Source organism: Rattus norvegicus, chromosome 1, assembly GCF_021556685.1.
Source record: "Rattus norvegicus strain SHRSP/BbbUtx chromosome 1, alternate assembly SHRSP_T2T, whole genome shotgun sequence".
NCBI lineage: Eukaryota > Metazoa > Chordata > Mammalia > Rodentia > Muridae > Rattus > Rattus norvegicus.
Genome location: NC_141534.1, coordinates 137,595,271 through 137,612,042, shown reverse-complemented (window position 1 = coordinate 137,612,042; position 16,772 = coordinate 137,595,271). Strand labels below are relative to the sequence as shown.

Genomic DNA, 16,772 nt, shown 5'->3' with positions numbered 1-16,772 from the left:
AATGGCTTCATTTCATTTTAGTCACCTAGAAAAAAAAAACTATACATTGCATCCTTTGGACTTTCAGATGTTTGGGAGGATCCTTCTTGGAATAAGCGTTCAAGCTTGGCAGTTCTATAACGTATCTTCTGCATGGGCATGCACCTTAATGTTCCAGTTTCTCCTCCCCTCGCATTGACCTCTTAGTGGTTCTACTATCTCCAAATGGATCTGTGAGCCAATGATCAGTCCTTTAAGAATGCCTCACGGTGATATTTAAGACCAAACCAAGAAGAATACTCTTCTTGGAAAACTGAAATTATTCAATAATTTGTATCTAAAATGTCTCCCGAAGGATTGTGTGTTAAGGGCTATTGGGAGATGGGAGATGGTTTGGGAGGTGAAACCTAGCAGGTGGAACTTACAAACTCTGTCTTTTTGCAATCCGTTCCATCTCCAAATTTGATTCTTCAAAGTGTCATATGCCATTCTATGAGCTGTATTTACCAAATTAAGAACTTACCTCTTGTTTCTGTCAGGCAATTCATTGAGACTAGAGTATTTGTGTCTTTGATTTTTATAAAGAGCTAATCAAATTCAAATACATTCTAATACACTGCTGCTCATGATTTGATATCAGTGAATCTAGTAGTGTTTTCTAGGACAAGCCACTACCTGTAGAGGCATGTGAAGAGCAAAGGAGGGTAGCACATGAAGATGTATCTTTTTTTTTTTTTGGAAGTCTTTTTTTTATTAACTTGAATATTTCTTATTTACATTTCGAATGTTATTCCCTTTCCTGGTTTCTGGGCCAACATCCCCCTAACCCCTCCCCCTCCCCTTCTTTATGGTGTTCCCCTCCCCATCCTCTGCCCATTACCGCCCTCCCCCCAACTATCACATTCACTGTTCACTGGAGGTTCAGTCTTAGCAGGACCAAAGGCTTCCCCTTCCACTGGTGTAAAATGCATCTTCTTTAGCACTCTTGGGATGGCCAAGCTATTTAATGTCCTTGACAGGCTCATACTGTCCTTACACCTTTTAAAATGTCACCTTTGAGTGTTAAGAAACATGCACAAGCCCTGGGATAGTCGTCCTCTCTAGAAATCATTAACACTGGATAACACACTTTAAATTCCCCTGTCACTATCCCTCCCCAAGCTCTGTGCTCCCTTTCTTCCTTTACACATACATACATGCATGAATACATACATACATACATACATACATAATTCATACATACATACACATACACACATATGCACATTAAGCACACACAATTTTAGTGAAAGAAATTTTTAGCAAAAATGAAGATAGGTGATATTTTGGGTAGGACCAACTGCGTTGTCATTTCGTCCTTGTATCATGTAATATGCTTAATCAATAATAAATTCTTTTATCTCCATCTTCATGCTGATTTCACTTTGCCTATCTCTTATACTGCAATTTAGATATGACTATCTATATATGTTAAACATATATATATATATATATATATATGTTTCTGCTTGTTCATCTGTTGTTGTATTTTCCAAGAGCGGTCTCTGTAGGCCTGGGTGTCCTAAAACTTACTCAGTAGACCAGACTGGACTGAAATCCAGAGATCTGTCTGCCTCTGTCTACTGAGCACTGGGATTAAAAGCCTGCACTTCCACTACCCAGCTAAGACTTTTTTTTTAAACCTAAACTGATTAGAATTAAACTGCATAATTAACTACTGGATTAAGAAGCCATATAACTTTATGCATGAAATAAGCTTTCTGAATCCTCCGATGAAATCCTCATTGTGCTCGAAAATGTACTGTGAGAAAATATTTATAGTTATTGAGGGCATAGCACTAAGATTTTGATATGCAAAGGGCTCTTACAAGTTGATAAGGTAACCCATAGAGAAATGGACAAAAAGTTAACAAAGATTTCAGAGGAAAACAGACAATAACTGTCTGAAACACTGCATACCACACAAAGCAATTAGGAAAATCATTATCAATTATTGCTTTCCTAACTGAAATAATTTGTACAATATTGATTGACACTGCCAAGGATGAGTGTGGGGTTGGTAACCATTGAAAAGTTTGGTATTATCAAATGTAAACTAGGTAACTGAAAAAAAAAAGGTGTCCTCAACAACTGTGACGCAAATGCCACAAAAATGTATGTGGAGTTTTCTAGATAGTTTTTTTCATAAGTGAAATACAGTAGTTGTCTTAAGACTGTGCAACGGGCAACTGATTCCTAAGCCTTGATATGTCTGCACTAGAGAATTCTAAGCTTCCCTGACAAATGCAGGTTAGAAAAGATGTCTAAGACATGTGAAGGGCAAGGTTAAAGCAAGCCATACTTGCATTTTGTACATAAAACAGAACTTGTGTATAAAAGTAGATGTAAATTTATGTTGAGACAATCAGAGGGGGAGGCACAAAATTCTAGAGAGTCTGTATTTCCTGGAAATGTATGGGTGTGGAGCAAATGAAATCCAAGAGAAAGTGAGAGAAAGGAATTAAGAAAAGTACAACGAGATTTAGCACCTTGTTATTCTGACTGTTTTGACCAGTTACGAAATAGAATGCACATAGGAATTATATAATTAACAAAAACGAGAAATCCATTATTTCATTTTCGTGTAATAACTATTAGATGGTTATTATATATTGTTAGGGACTTGGAGCAGCTCTTCATATGTTCTGGATTCTACCAGACTGTTCCTCACTCTTTTCTTCAGTGGCTTCCCTCGCCCATCCTTCTGTACAACTTTATGATCCAGCCATATGCAGTTGAAGGCTATAAAAAGCACCCTGACTTTTACTTATGGCTACTGTCTGCTACACCTAACCTGTTTGTCTATGCTCTATAATAAGTTTGACTTAAACAACCAACTCAAAATGCCTTCCTTGTGTTTCCTTCTCCCACTAACGTTCAAGGATAAATTATCATATGCAAATAGGTGTTTTTTCAGTATTTGTCATCTTCTAACTTAATATCTATTAATTCTAAGTTACCAGTGAATCTTATTTATAGGTATGGACTATGTTCTTCCATACAGTAAAATAAAATTCCACTAAGTATTTTTTTTCTTTTAAAATTGTTGACTATATTTATGTGCAGTTTTTACTTTAGAATCAACTTGCCTTGTACCCTCAATAATCCGTTGGCAATGTTGGTTGAACTTGCAATCAATTTATATAAATATTTGGAAAGACTTACATTTTTGTGGTATTGAGTTATTCAGTTTATAGGCACACTTTCTACATGACACATTACTAGGTATTCTTTATCACTGTCTGGTAAAAATGAACTTTCTTCTTTCTTCACACAGGCAGCTTTCTCTTTAAGTGGTGCTGTTCTGAGAAACGCTGTGTTATTATTCTGAATGGCCTTCTTGGTTGTCAGTATGCTTTGCAAATTTCCTATTTGCGTTAAGAAAGTGTGATGTTTTGCAGTGTAGACCTTGTATTTCCATCACCCTATGAACCATAGGGCTCTCGTATTCTCCTTTCTGTCTTTAAAAAATTTGGCAAACAATCGTGGTTTTCCTAAATTGTGATTCATTTGTATTTTAATTTTAGTGCTTATCTTTCTTAGGTTTTCACTTGCTATCATATTAATCAGCATCTCTGACACAGAGATAAACTGTAAGTTTCACCACTCACTTTGTGAGTTTTGATAGCCATCATTCTAATATTCCACTTTGATATATCATATGCACTACCCACTGCTTAAGGTTGAGACATCCTTTTGTCTTAGCTGATGTTTTGTTGTTTGACTGCCTTTCATTTAAAGCATAACTGTCACTTATATTCTGGTGCCATGATACAGTGCTGCAGAGCGTGTTTGGGGGTCAGGACACTGCATATATCACTTGGCTGCATCATTTAACATCTGTCTCAAATTTTCACCGGGAAAGCACAAGAATGAATGGAATTTAATCTACTGCGAAAATTTACAAAATTAAAAGACCTTACTGGTAAAGAGTTTAAACAATGTGGCTAACCAAAGAATTATAAATATTATTCTTACTAGTAGAGAGGTCTCCCTTTAATGATAATGTTTGTAGATCATAACAACAGATCTCTTGGTATTACATCATTGGGACATTTGAGAAACACATTCTATTTGTTCAGGATCTCTATGAATTATTCCTGGACTGTGTTTGCTCATATTTTAACCTGTTTATATATATACAAATGCTTTGGTTTGATATGTTCTTATTTTGAAATTACGGGGATTTATTCTGCACTCACTGGTTCTCGTTCTCTCTCTCTCTCTCTCTCTCTCTCTCTCTCTCTCTCTCTCTCTCTCTCTCTCCCCCCCTCTTTCCTACTTCATCCTCCTTCTATCTCCTCTACCTATGCTGAATGAGGCTTTAACAATATTATTTTTGTGGCAAGTTTACAGTAAACTCATATAATGAGTTTAACGTGCCCTGCTCTTTTTATGTCTTTAGGTATTCTACAAAGCAATTTCATAAATAACCATTCTATAGAGTTTATCCTCTAAAGCTTGAGTCACTTTTAGTGGTAGCTGTGTGACAGTGCCTTATTTGTCTTCCTAATTACTGTTATACTTGGGCTTTCTGGTTTTTGACAGAAAGCTGATGCTATGGTTCATCCAGGCCTTCCATGTTGTGCGTCAGGGAGTATACAGTATTTCCGTAATGGCCTTCAAAAAAACCAAGTTTATAAAATGGGTTTTACTTACTCTGATGCCATTTTGTTGTCTTATTTTGGAAATCCTTTGAAAATGTTTGTTTCGACTTGCCAGCTATTTCCGTATTTTCTTTGCCTTTCCTGAGACTAGCAGTTAGATGGCACGTTTCCATCCATATTGTTTTTACATTCAAACTGTTTTGTAATTTTGGCCTCGCTGATTCATTTTCTCTATTTTTATTCATTCTGAGGTCATCGCTCATGAGTTTTCCACAGTATATTTAGACTGTATTTGTTTAAACTTTCTTGGACACTAGGTTCCATGTTTTATTCAGTTTCCACTTAAGTGAAGGTAGAAAGTTCAAGTCATGAGCAGGACCTCTGTGTCCAACTAAAGGCACATGTTTGTTGCTTTTCAATAATCAAAGAGAAACAGGAAATGCACATTTCTATCTTTCAGGAGCTCAGCATGTAATAAAGAGATCACCTTGATCAAAGAAGGATGCAGGTAAGAAGACATGAGAAGGGCAGGGCATGAGAAGGAATGAAGGATAGAAGGGTATGGAAGAACAATAAAAAAAAAGAAAATCAGGATAAAATGGAGATGTCACATTAGGCCTATGAGCAAAGCACTATGGAATGACAAATCTGCAACAAGGGACAGTCACGATTGTTCTTCTTAGCTCAAAGGATTTCAATAAGAAACAAATGAATTAATAATGCATGAGGAACCATTTTGAAAACTGTATCAAAAGATTAAGTACAATAGGTCAGGTGGGCAGGATAAATCTTGAATCTCCACACTCAATCAAGAATGCTGCCATTCTCAATGTCAGCTTCATCTCTAATTGGGTCTCATACTTTTAAAATGCCATCCAGAAAGTTCTTAATGTGCTCCTGGTGCCTTGTGCACACTGCACTTGTCCCATTGAAATGTGTCTCTGTCATAATACAATGATTAGTTTATGGCACAAGTGCTCAGTTACTGCAATCTTCAAATAACTTATTTTATGACTATAGCCAGGAAGTTGTGGTATTTGGTGGTTTTCTTCCAATGGTTCCACAAACGGGCACCTCATGGTCACATGGTCATATCAGTAGCCTATGAATCTCCCTCAAAGGTATGTAATATCCCTTGGTCATTTTGAGAACTAAAACTCATCCAATACATGGCATCCATTTCACTCCACCTCCTTTCTCCAAGCCCCTCTCTCACAATAACACACGTTCTTGCTATTGGGGGCCATAGCTATAAACACGCAATATAGCATAGTTCATGTATGATAGTTCCAATTGTAAATTCAAAGATATGACTGGTCAAGATCACCAAAGTAGAAAAGCAATCTATTTTTAACCTATGATGTTCTCTTGGATTTTTCTTTTGGAGAATTTTGTTCCTCAGTGTTGCCTGAAATTGTGTTTTGACTAAATTATCAATCTGCACAGGACAAGTGTTTCTTCTTCATGGTTCCTCCTTCTTAAAAACAGTAAACTTCTCTTTTGTGGCCTCTAAAATTCCCTTTTTGTATGATATGGTTCCGGTAGTTGTAGGGTGAAATGATTCAAGGTGGTCCACCATGCTACTTTACTTCTCTTGACAAACTGACTGGATCCAGATAGCAGACTTGTGGTCCCTTGATTTACAGAGATATTCACAACCTGAACAGAATTTAATATATTTCTATATGACAGAAGAAAAACTATATGGCAGACAGAGTTATGCTATTGGTTGATTGACCTTAAAGTGGACTATTACCTTGGATTATTGGAAAGGGCTCCGTGTGAGCAGAGGGATTCTTTGCAGGGAAAGATAGTCACAGGAGAGATGGATCAATTTGTTCTCATTACAGGGCTTCTTCGTGGAGTCTGAGAAAATAAGTTGTATCTAGCAGTTAGAAGTCACAAACATGAAATTCATTGCCCGGCGCCTCCAGAAAAAAAATCTTGGTGAGCATCTTGACTGTGACTCAGGGAGACCTTTATTTCAGACTTCTCATCACGAGAGCAGTGAGATACAATTTCTGTACTATTAAGCTGCTCAATTTGCGCATAACATGTGGAACACAATTTCATATATATTTTATGTTCACTGTACATTGTGTCTCTCTTGGAAGTTTTTACACATGGATGGTGACTGCAAAGCAAGATTGAGGAGATAGGAGATGAGAACCTGGAAGTGCTAGAGTGTATTCCCAGAAAGCTAGCTTGTAAGAATGGACTGATCAAGGCAGAGATGTAGGGAAACAGAACCAGCCTTAAGCTCCCCATGCTTGGGTTAAGCAGGAATAGCTACTCTACTTTCTAATGTGCATGTTTGTACCAGATTCTTTGATATTTCCTCTCAAAGCTTGGAAAGATGGCGTCTTGGGAATGAGGAGTTGGCTTAACATTTAAGAGCATATACTGCTCTTGCAGTAGAACTGAGTTTGATTCATAGCAACCACGTCAGGTAACAAGTGTTACTGATGTACACACACACACACACACACACACACACACACACACACACACACACCATTAAAAACAAGAAAGACCCAGGGGCTAAATATTCATCTCAGAGACTCCTGTCAAGCACAGCCCTCTATGTAAGAAGGACATGGCACAGACTAGGGTACTTTGAACTCTCGCAATGTCACATGATCCTTTAAAAGCTAGCTGTATGAGTAATTTGCAAATCATTCTTTTCCATTCTCCTTGACTAAGTCAATGCTTGACTCATAAATAATTCAGCATCTTTTAAATTCACATCCAGACCTGTTAAATTAAATAAGCATGAGGCCATTGGACTGAACTTGTCCATACTTGGGTTCCTGTGTAATGAACTTAACAGTATGTTAATATACCAAGCTACATAACTTAGAAATCTAACTTCTATGGTATATAGCTAGGTCTCATCCAATCACAGCCATCAAAGCTCTAGTCTATCACAGACTCTTAAAGAACTAGCCCATGCCTCAGTAGAGAACTCTTAGACAAAATCAATCAAATTTGATTTGAGCTTTTCATTCCTTTCCTGTCTCCAACTACCCTCTGTCCAACATTCTACAGCCTGCAGCTCACTCCTATCTTCTGGTTCTGGTCTTTCCTCATCCACAGACCACATTTAAAGCTCAGATACAAGGCTATCTTTTATTGTTGAACTCTTTCATGGAGCCCATATTACAGAACAGACGTCTGGTTCGGATGGTGGTTAGTGGTAAGAGTCAGAGGCAGAGTACAAACACTTTAGTTTTGTGTTAACTCGTTTGACATTCCTCACTGTCTCTTGCTCCCTTTGTGTTATGGGTAAGAAGCAAAGGAGTATAAGAGTCATTGGGTAATTTTAGTTATACAACCTTAATTATACTCTTCCTTAGGGCTAGGCTATCATATCATGTAAGAGCTTCAGAACAAGTCTGTCTTTTAGATGTCTCCCATTTTGAGGAGACACAATCATCTATCTATCTTCCTCCCTCCCTCCCTCCCTCCCTCCCTTCCCTCCCTCCCTCCCTCCTTCCCTTCCTTCCTTCCTTCCTTCCTTCCATCTTTCAACTAGTCTTCTTTTCTATTGTTTTGTCTTCTATCTCAGGCTAGCCTCAAATTCAAGGTGTAGTTGAGGATGACCTTGATCCTCTGGGTCTCCTGTCTGAGAATTGGGATTATAGACTTATATCAACCTATCAGCTGTCTGTAGTGCGAAGGTTGAATCCCAGAATCATTTGTATGATAGAGCAGCAGTCTAACACTTTCGATATATCTCTAGCTCTCATTTCCCTTTCCTGTGTTTGCCTCTGCCATCTTAACAGCAGGGAACTTTGTAATGGAGACCCATGATGAGTTGAAGTTCTGTGTACCCATAGTATCTTGAGCCACTTGGGCTATGTTTCTATTCTGGGCTTCTTCGTGTCTATGTGACTGTTAGCATGAAAACCCCTTCATCTGTCATTTGTTTCTGGTCTAACCTGTGCACCATGTCTGGGTTTCTCAGACGCACTGGTGCATTCTGATTGGTGTAGTCATTTCTCACAGTGCCAACCAATGTTTGTTACTTTGACACTTCTTTGACAGGAAGTTTGAACTCTGTTCTCCCCGTTAACTTTGGTGTTTGTTGTTTCTAGTCCTAATGAATGCTGTGGAAGTTCAGCTGTCCCTCCTTCATCATTGTTTGCATAGAGCTCCTGGGTACACGTATACCTTTCTTTAAACTGGATCCATGCCAAGTTTAAACAGAGAAGACTGGAGTGAAGTCAATAGTAGCTTCTTTCGAACTCTCCTCCAGTTCCAAGTCCACTGTGATCTAGCATCCTCAAAGATGGGAGTTGAGGACCAAAGACTGAGTTTAACTACCATGTCCTGGTTGTATTTACTCTAAATTCAACACATGAGCGCGTTCCTTTGGGCCTAACTATGGCAAAAAAGGAAAATTAGAAACCTGCCATCTTTCCCTCTGAGCTCTGACATGGAAAGCTCCTCCTTAACTCTTTTAACAATTTCCTCCTGTTGGTGGGATGGGAGTAGACCTAGGGAGATACCCATGGAATCTCTTAGCTACTATGCTGATGTCTCTTTGTTATAAAGTGCTCCTGCCTTAACTTGGTTGGGGTTCTTTTCATTCTGTTGCACTATAGTTATGGTTGGGGGAAGGTCTTCTCCCTCTTCAGATAAACAGCCATAAAAGAAGCCACTTAGCATCCCTGTCACTGCTTCTCTTCCTGCGAATGTGTGACCATGGTGTTAGTCATGTGATTATAAGGTAGTCACAACAGGGTAATTAAGACTTTGCTGCAGTGGCAGTTCCTCCAGAGATGCTAATTTCCCTCTTGACTTACAGTGCCATGCAGCAGTGAAGATGCAGGACCTTGACAGACTCCTTAGGTATCTCTCCATCTGCATCTGAGTCCTCATGCAGTGAGTAGCAGGATCTGCATGATGATAGGGACACTCCCAACAAAGGGCCATGGTCATTTATGAGAATACCCTTGTCAGCACCATCTCTAGCAAGCAGTTCTGGTGGGAACAGCCTTGTTAGGTCACATTGAGCATGTGCAGGCTGTATTCCACAGTGTACACACTTTGCAAAGTGTGAGTTAGAATGGCAAACCAGTTACCTGAAACAAGCAATTAATGGGAACTCAACAAACAGAGTTGAGCCCCAAGTAATAAATACCATAAAATCTGGACATGAACTATATACCCAGTTCTGCTACTTGGCACAAGTGTTAGCTTGAAAAAGTGACTTACTTCTCAGAAACTTCAGTTTTCTCCTCTAGTAAATGTAAAGAGTTATCTTACATTGTCAAAATTAAAGGAATTAATACATACATACTGAGTATTAGCCAATCTGACCATGTCTGGTAGCAATTCTGCTCCTTATTGCTTGTACTGATTGATGAATATTTCTTTCACCCTCATTTAATGTTTACATGTTTAGAAAATAAAAATCTAAAGTATCAACCTGGTGACCTGGGCTCTGTAGCTACAGTGGCTTTTCTCCAAACCAATGACCCGAGCAGTCTTCTGGACCCACCCAGTACAAGGAGAAAAGAGTTCCCATGAATTGTTAACTTATCTTCACAAAGAAGCTGTGGCACCTACACACACACACACACACACACACACACACACACACACACACACACACACACACATATATATATATATATATATATATATATATATATATATATCAGTATCCAGAATACATAGCATAAAAAACAAATAATTTTCACAGTAAAAATGTCTTATGCAACATTTGCAATATACTTCTATTTAAAATGTCTGTTGTTTTCCTAGATCCAAATTCAGCTGAACATCTTGAGTTTTACAAGGCAACTCTTACCTCCATGCTTTTGTGTAATAAGGGACTAGGGCATGTTTGCTACAGCTGCCATAGAAGGTGGTGATGAGAACGCAAGGGCTGGAGATGTTGAATGGTGCTTAGAAGCTGTTATGCACAGGTGAATGACTTGGAGGCTAGATTCTCGGGATCCATGTCAAGCCAGGCATGATTGCACCTGTACGTAAGCCCGTGGGAAGATGGGAAGTAGAGACAGGAGAATTCCTGGCAGATCTTGGCTCAGCTAGCATGGCGTTAGCAAGAGTAATGAATTTCTAGCATGTGGGACATGAGGACTAATACCTGAGGTTGTCCTCCGACCTTGACACTGGTGATGTCCCATACACACACAGGCAAAAGTCAACAAAAACCACTTACATGTAAATGGTTGGTAGACTGTACTGGATATTACTGCGAATGCTGGTGCTCAGATAGGTTGAAGAATGTATATATATATATATATATATATATATATATATATATATAGCCAGTGAGATGCTGTTCATTATGAGCCAGTTACTGGGGCTGGCCTGTAGTCAGTTGGGGTAGGAGTTGGAGTAGAGTTGGTGAAGTGGAAACGACTAGATCTTTGGAACATTAGTTATGTCAAATGTTTTTCTGGGCAAACAGTTTAAAGGATGTCTTGCTGAAGCAAACATGTGAAAGGACACTTGATGAGGGAGTATAAATATGACCCCAGAGACAATAGGGCACTGAGCCTTGGTTTGCTTTCCTCCACCTCACTATTCTTCGCTAGAGACACTCATGTATTGGTTTGCCTTACATAGTGTTGTTGAGCTCAACTTGCAGTAACACTGTCATTGAGACAAACTCGCCCAAGAACTGCTTGTGAGGTTTCTATGGCAGCTGCCTCTTCTGGGGCCTCACCTCAGGCCCTCTGCCAAACATGGCAGTTTCTTCAGTACTGAGAACTACCATTGCCTGGTGTCTACTTGCTGAAAGGACTGGACTGTAGCTGTTGGTTCGTGCCTGGTGTCTGCCTGCTTAGAGGACTAGTCTGCACCTGCTGAATCACATCTAGTGTTTTCTATTAGACTGAACTGCTGCCAAAGAAGATCAAACTCACCCCCAAAGAACTATTGCTGAACAGGTCCACTTCCCCCATGTCCTAATTACTTTTGTCTTCTGCTACCTCTGCTGGGTGGTGGGTTAGAGGAGAGGCTGAACCCTTATTAGCCATAGGTTGCAAAGAGTTTATGTCTACAGGTTGGAGTGGGAGTAGGCATGGGGCCAGAGGTGGCCGACCAGCCTCTCGGGGTTGCTCAGACCTCACTGCTTTGTCTCACTTCCAAGCATGCATAGCTGCCTGTAGTAAGTGCTCTTTGTACTTGTGGAGATGAGCGTTAAGTGTGAGGAGGATTGTGAAGGGAACTGCCAACCTTTATACAGGGACGGCTATTTCCTTTTTAATTAAATTTCCAGACATGCAATTTGCCTCTTCCGAAGTGTTGGGGTTTTCATCAGCTTTTTCTTGGCGCAGTGGCAAATCACATAGGGCTTATTACAAGCGCAATCACGGGAGGGGCAGTCCGTGCCCACTCATGCCGTGTCTATATTTCAAGCTTAAATACTCACCTAAGAGAATCATGGAGAAAAGTCAGGGTGCAAAGAACAAAGGAAATGATGGAGGTTTTTCGGCTCACATACAAAGGTGTGTATTTCTGGAAGTAATTATGTCCTTTCATTTCCTAAAAGGAAAAGGAAAACCCATAAAGGAGTCTTTATGTTTTCCCATAGCCAAGTACCTAGACCTGCCTCCACAAATATGGTGAAGAATAATCAAGGATGTGTCCTGGCATCAACTTTGAGCCTCTATATGCACAAAACAGTGTGCCCCAACACATGCAGAGTTTTGCATACATACATACATACCCATCAAACAAACATACATACAGGTATATAAAATTTAAAAGCAAAAAAGGAGAAATGGGGTTCGTGCCTCTACAGTTCCCAATTTGCTAGATAGTTGTTTTCCTTCAGTAAAATGTCATTATGTCAAAAATACTGTCTATCTCCATTGTTTGCTTGGATACAGCTAGAGAAAGGAAGATCACGGTGGTAAAACTCAAATTCCTTTGAAATCAATTCAGCCTGTTTCATATCCCTACATTCTTGGGCATGGACCACATGTAGGTCAAGAGTAAAGATACCATTTGAAAATCTCCCACACTGTACATGTAAATAAATCTCTGAGTTCATTTGGCCTTTGACTCTGCTGTAAAAGCCTTGAGTGAGGCTGAGTGTCTATTGAGCGTCTGGGGAAAGGACACTGCGGAAGTACACGCCCCACCCTCCCCATAGGGCTAGCGATCTCAGGGCGGGGCAGAGGGTTCAGTGGGTACAGCATTTGCCAAGTAAAGACAAAAAGCTGCTTTCAGATCCCTATTAGCAGTGTAAGCACCTGGGCATGGCAGTATATCTGTGTCTGTGATCCCAGTAACGGGGAGGCTGTGACCACAAGTGCTAACAAGTGCTCTACCAGGTTCTCAGTAGAGCTAACCAGCCTACCCTGAATGATGGGAGGGTCAGTAACAGTCTGAGTTATTCTCCTACAATAAGATAAGAAAGTTACTACAGAAGACATCATATGTTTATCTCTAGCCCCCACAATCATACGTACGTACATACATACATACATACATACATACATACATACATACCTATAATGCTGAATTCACATATGCTCATGTACAAAATTATGTTCATATATGTACACACACACACACACACACACATCTCTCTCAGACACAAACACTAAAAACTGTGTGATTTTCCTACAACAGACATGAGCAAGTCTTCTGTGTGTAGAAACTCAGAATCTCCTCTTTTCATGGGCAGAAATTGAAGATAAGACCTTGTGTTGGAGACTCTGGGTGCAGCTTGAAACTGTTTCATGAATGTGCAGTTCCCCTAAATCCCCAAAGCTGCCACTTTGCAGTGCTTCCAAAGATAAAAGTCCCAGCAGGTTCTGTGTTCTCAGGGATGCGCAGACTCTCACTGGCCACAAATGAAGGAGATGGGAAGTGAGCTGTGAGATATTCAGACTAATATTTAGATAACTGCAGTCTATCTCATCTCAAAGATCAAGCAGCTTGAACCTGAGCCGAGTTCTCACTGACTTGTTTACTTGGTCTCTTTCCTCCAAGCAGGGCATCTGCAGCAAAGAGCAAAAGGAGAGCTGAGACTTCCGGCTGACCTTGGAACCGTGAATGACCAATCCCAATAACAGATAATGGCAAGAATAAACAATCACGAACATTAGGAAGGTGTCAGTTCCAGTGCCGAGAAGAATTAATTTCCGATTTGAGTTCCATTCGCATAAATACTCATAATGACTTATTTAAATCCAGACCCTGTTAAGTCCTCAATCCTTAGTACCTAAGCCAACAGTGTGGGTCTTGTATTTAATCGGTTACTGTAATAAACATATAAAATGTTTTTTTTTTCTTGAGAGGACAGAGCAGTGGCTACATAAAAGGACATCAAATGACACATCCTCCATCTCTCAGCAAATAAAAAAGCCATCAGCGCATAACAAGGCGGTGATAAAAGGTGCTGAGGCCAGTAAGATTAAGACTTTGTAATAAGGTTCGGGCGCCAAAACTGACAGCCATTTTCTTTTATATTTATCATGTCCTCACATTGGGGTGAGAAGCCACGGCTCCGTCCCATTGCTGGCTAGAATTTATAGCAACTCCATTATTAGGAGATTGCACTGAAATGGGGTAGAGGTATGGTTTTCTGAGAACGTTACGATAGCCTCTTACATTATACACTTGACAGGTTTGTCAGCTCCTAGTAACAAGCCTTGTAAAGTACTTTAATATCATTAGCACTATTTTCTTAATGTGTCTGCTCTCCTCGCAGCCTGGAAATACCATATATCATAGGCTGGAGGGCTACACGGACTGCTATCTTTTCTTCTCTTTTTTTTTTCCTGGCTTCTTAAATGTGATTTTATAGTAATACGTAGGCCTGATATTTTAATCAAAATAATGCAGCCATTTTCCTTTATTGATTAGTAAGTAAATATGTATAAATATGCAGTTAGGGGTGGGCAACCCTTTTAGAGGATATTGAAAACACATAATGAATGTCCTTGGGGGTAATTTTGCCGCCTGCCTGCTTAAGTTATCGGCTATGTGCTAGAGGGTTTCTATGTGACTTGCCTTGCCCATAGACCTCAGGCAGACACCTGCAGGAGGGAAAGGACTAGGTCACAATCAACACTCTACAGTAGCATTGCAAGACAGGCAAGACCTAAATCAGAAGCCTTTGAAATGACTGCATCTCCCTCTCGCACTTTGTGTAAACTGGCACCAATTATAATCTAGGCGATGGTTCATGGTGCATTTAAACAGTCCTTATTTTGGGTAAGCCCTGCTAGGCTTTCTTCCTCTTTCAGTGATGAGCATGTTGACGAGAGAACGTCTGTCTGTATCACTGAAGTAAACGCAGAGGCAAAGCCCAGTTTCCTCAGCAGTGCAACTGTTTCTTAAGTCTGAAATTTCAAAAACAAACATAAGCTGCTTTGTGAGTGTTATAATAATAATACAGTATAAGTTCAGTTACCAACTCATTTAAAAACAGGATATAGACCCTACCAACATTATGAATAGTTTTATATCTAACTTTGATCACAGAAATTTAATTTTTGCCAGAAAAACAGCATTATATCTACACCAGTGGGGATGGATACATGTGAACACACAGACACACATATACACACACACAGACACACACACAGACACACACACAGACACAGACATACACAGACACACACACACAGACACACACACAGACACAGACATACACATGCAGGCATACACACACACAGACACACACACTGACACACACATGCAGGCACACACACACAGACACACACACAGACACACACATGCAGGCACACACACACAGACACACATAGACACACAGACACACACACAGACACACATAGACACACAGACACACACACAGACACACACACAGACACAGACACACACACAGACACACACACAGACACACACACACAGACACACACATGCAGGTACACACACAGACACACATAGACACACAGACACACACACAGACACACACACATAGACACATACACACACACACTCATTCACATACACACAAAGGAAACTGTATTATCTTCTGCAAAATTTTCATGAAATTGTTTTGTCAATTTAAAAATGGGAATTTTCCTTGTGTATGTGAGCTCAGATTAAACAGCCCCCTTCAGGTGGGCAGCATTATTAGAGTGAACTATTTGCACCCATTGCTCCAAGTGGGCCATATTTTTGTTAAATAGAAACATTCCTTACTCCCTCCTTTCAAATGGGAGATGACCACGAACTTAGGGCCTGTGACACAGTACGCAATCAAATAATATGAATGATAAGACTGGACAGATGGGTGAACCATTCCACTGTCTTTCTGCCTTACTTATCTAAGGGGCAGGAAGCCAGTAGCTCAGAACCACCCCTTTCTGCCTCTCAGAGGCTGGCAGACTCTTTTAGGTCGCTGGATCTGAACTATTCGCTGGCCTTGACTTGCTTCTCCACGGAGACCTATGTAAAGGCTTAGGCCCAAGCTTTCTCCCCACTGCCGTTTTCTATGCTCCCTGAGTGCCCCTTCTTCCGTCCAGGAAAAACCCTGTGGTTTTCCTTTCCCTCAAAGCCCAAGTGAGCCCTGTGACAAGAAAGGACTCACCAGCTTTGGGTTTGCCCCAAGGTTCCTTCCCTTTACCTCGACACTGTGAGATTTGAGAGACTGTGGATATTTTCAAAGACAGACGCTTCTTTGCCAAAACCCAGGCAGAGCATTTGGATGTTGTTCTTCATGCTTCACCAAAAACTGTGAGTGTGGAGTTAATTAACCGAGGAGTGCCAGAGGGAGATGTCTGGGTGCCATGCTGGGTCACTCTCTGCCTATTACATTCAGAATGGCAGCTCACTGAAAGGAACAGCGGCAAGCCCCAACAGTTGCCTGTCTCCGCACCTTGGTCCCCACAGCACTAGAGTTTCAGGCGTGTGAATGACCACACCCTGCCTTTTATGTGCGTGTTGAGAATCTGAATTCAGGTCCTAATGCTCACAGAAGTGCTCTTACCCACTGAACCATCTCCTTCCAATCAAAATTTCCTCTTGATGACTAATTGCCCATAGATTGAATTGTTCCCTTTTTTATTTCAATGAATAAGCTCATTATTTTGACTTAGCGAAGATGGAGGACGAGGGGACTTCAATCTAAGGCTGAATAGAGGATAAATTGATGTAATCTTCTTGGACAACAGTTTAATATTATCT

General features: G+C 40.2%; 1 long non-coding RNA gene across 9 annotated transcripts in view; it reads right to left on the bottom strand.

Annotated features, from left to right (window-relative positions):
• LOC120099851 (uncharacterized) overlaps window positions 1-16,772 on the bottom strand; it is a 178,459-nt gene that overhangs the window by 115,610 nt on the left and 46,077 nt on the right. For 5 of the 9 annotated variants that reach the window (XR_015647112.1, XR_015647106.1, XR_015647104.1 and 2 more), the window contains exons 2-3: window positions 12,037-12,149; window positions 6,382-6,491 (exon numbers count right to left, since the gene is read on the bottom strand). The exons of 3 other annotated variants lie outside the window; for them this stretch is intronic. This is a non-coding gene — a long non-coding RNA (uncharacterized LOC120099851). The remainder of the gene's footprint in view (window positions 1-6,381; window positions 6,492-12,036; window positions 12,150-16,772) is intronic. One more of the 9 variants, XR_015647100.1, reaches the window with a different exon arrangement.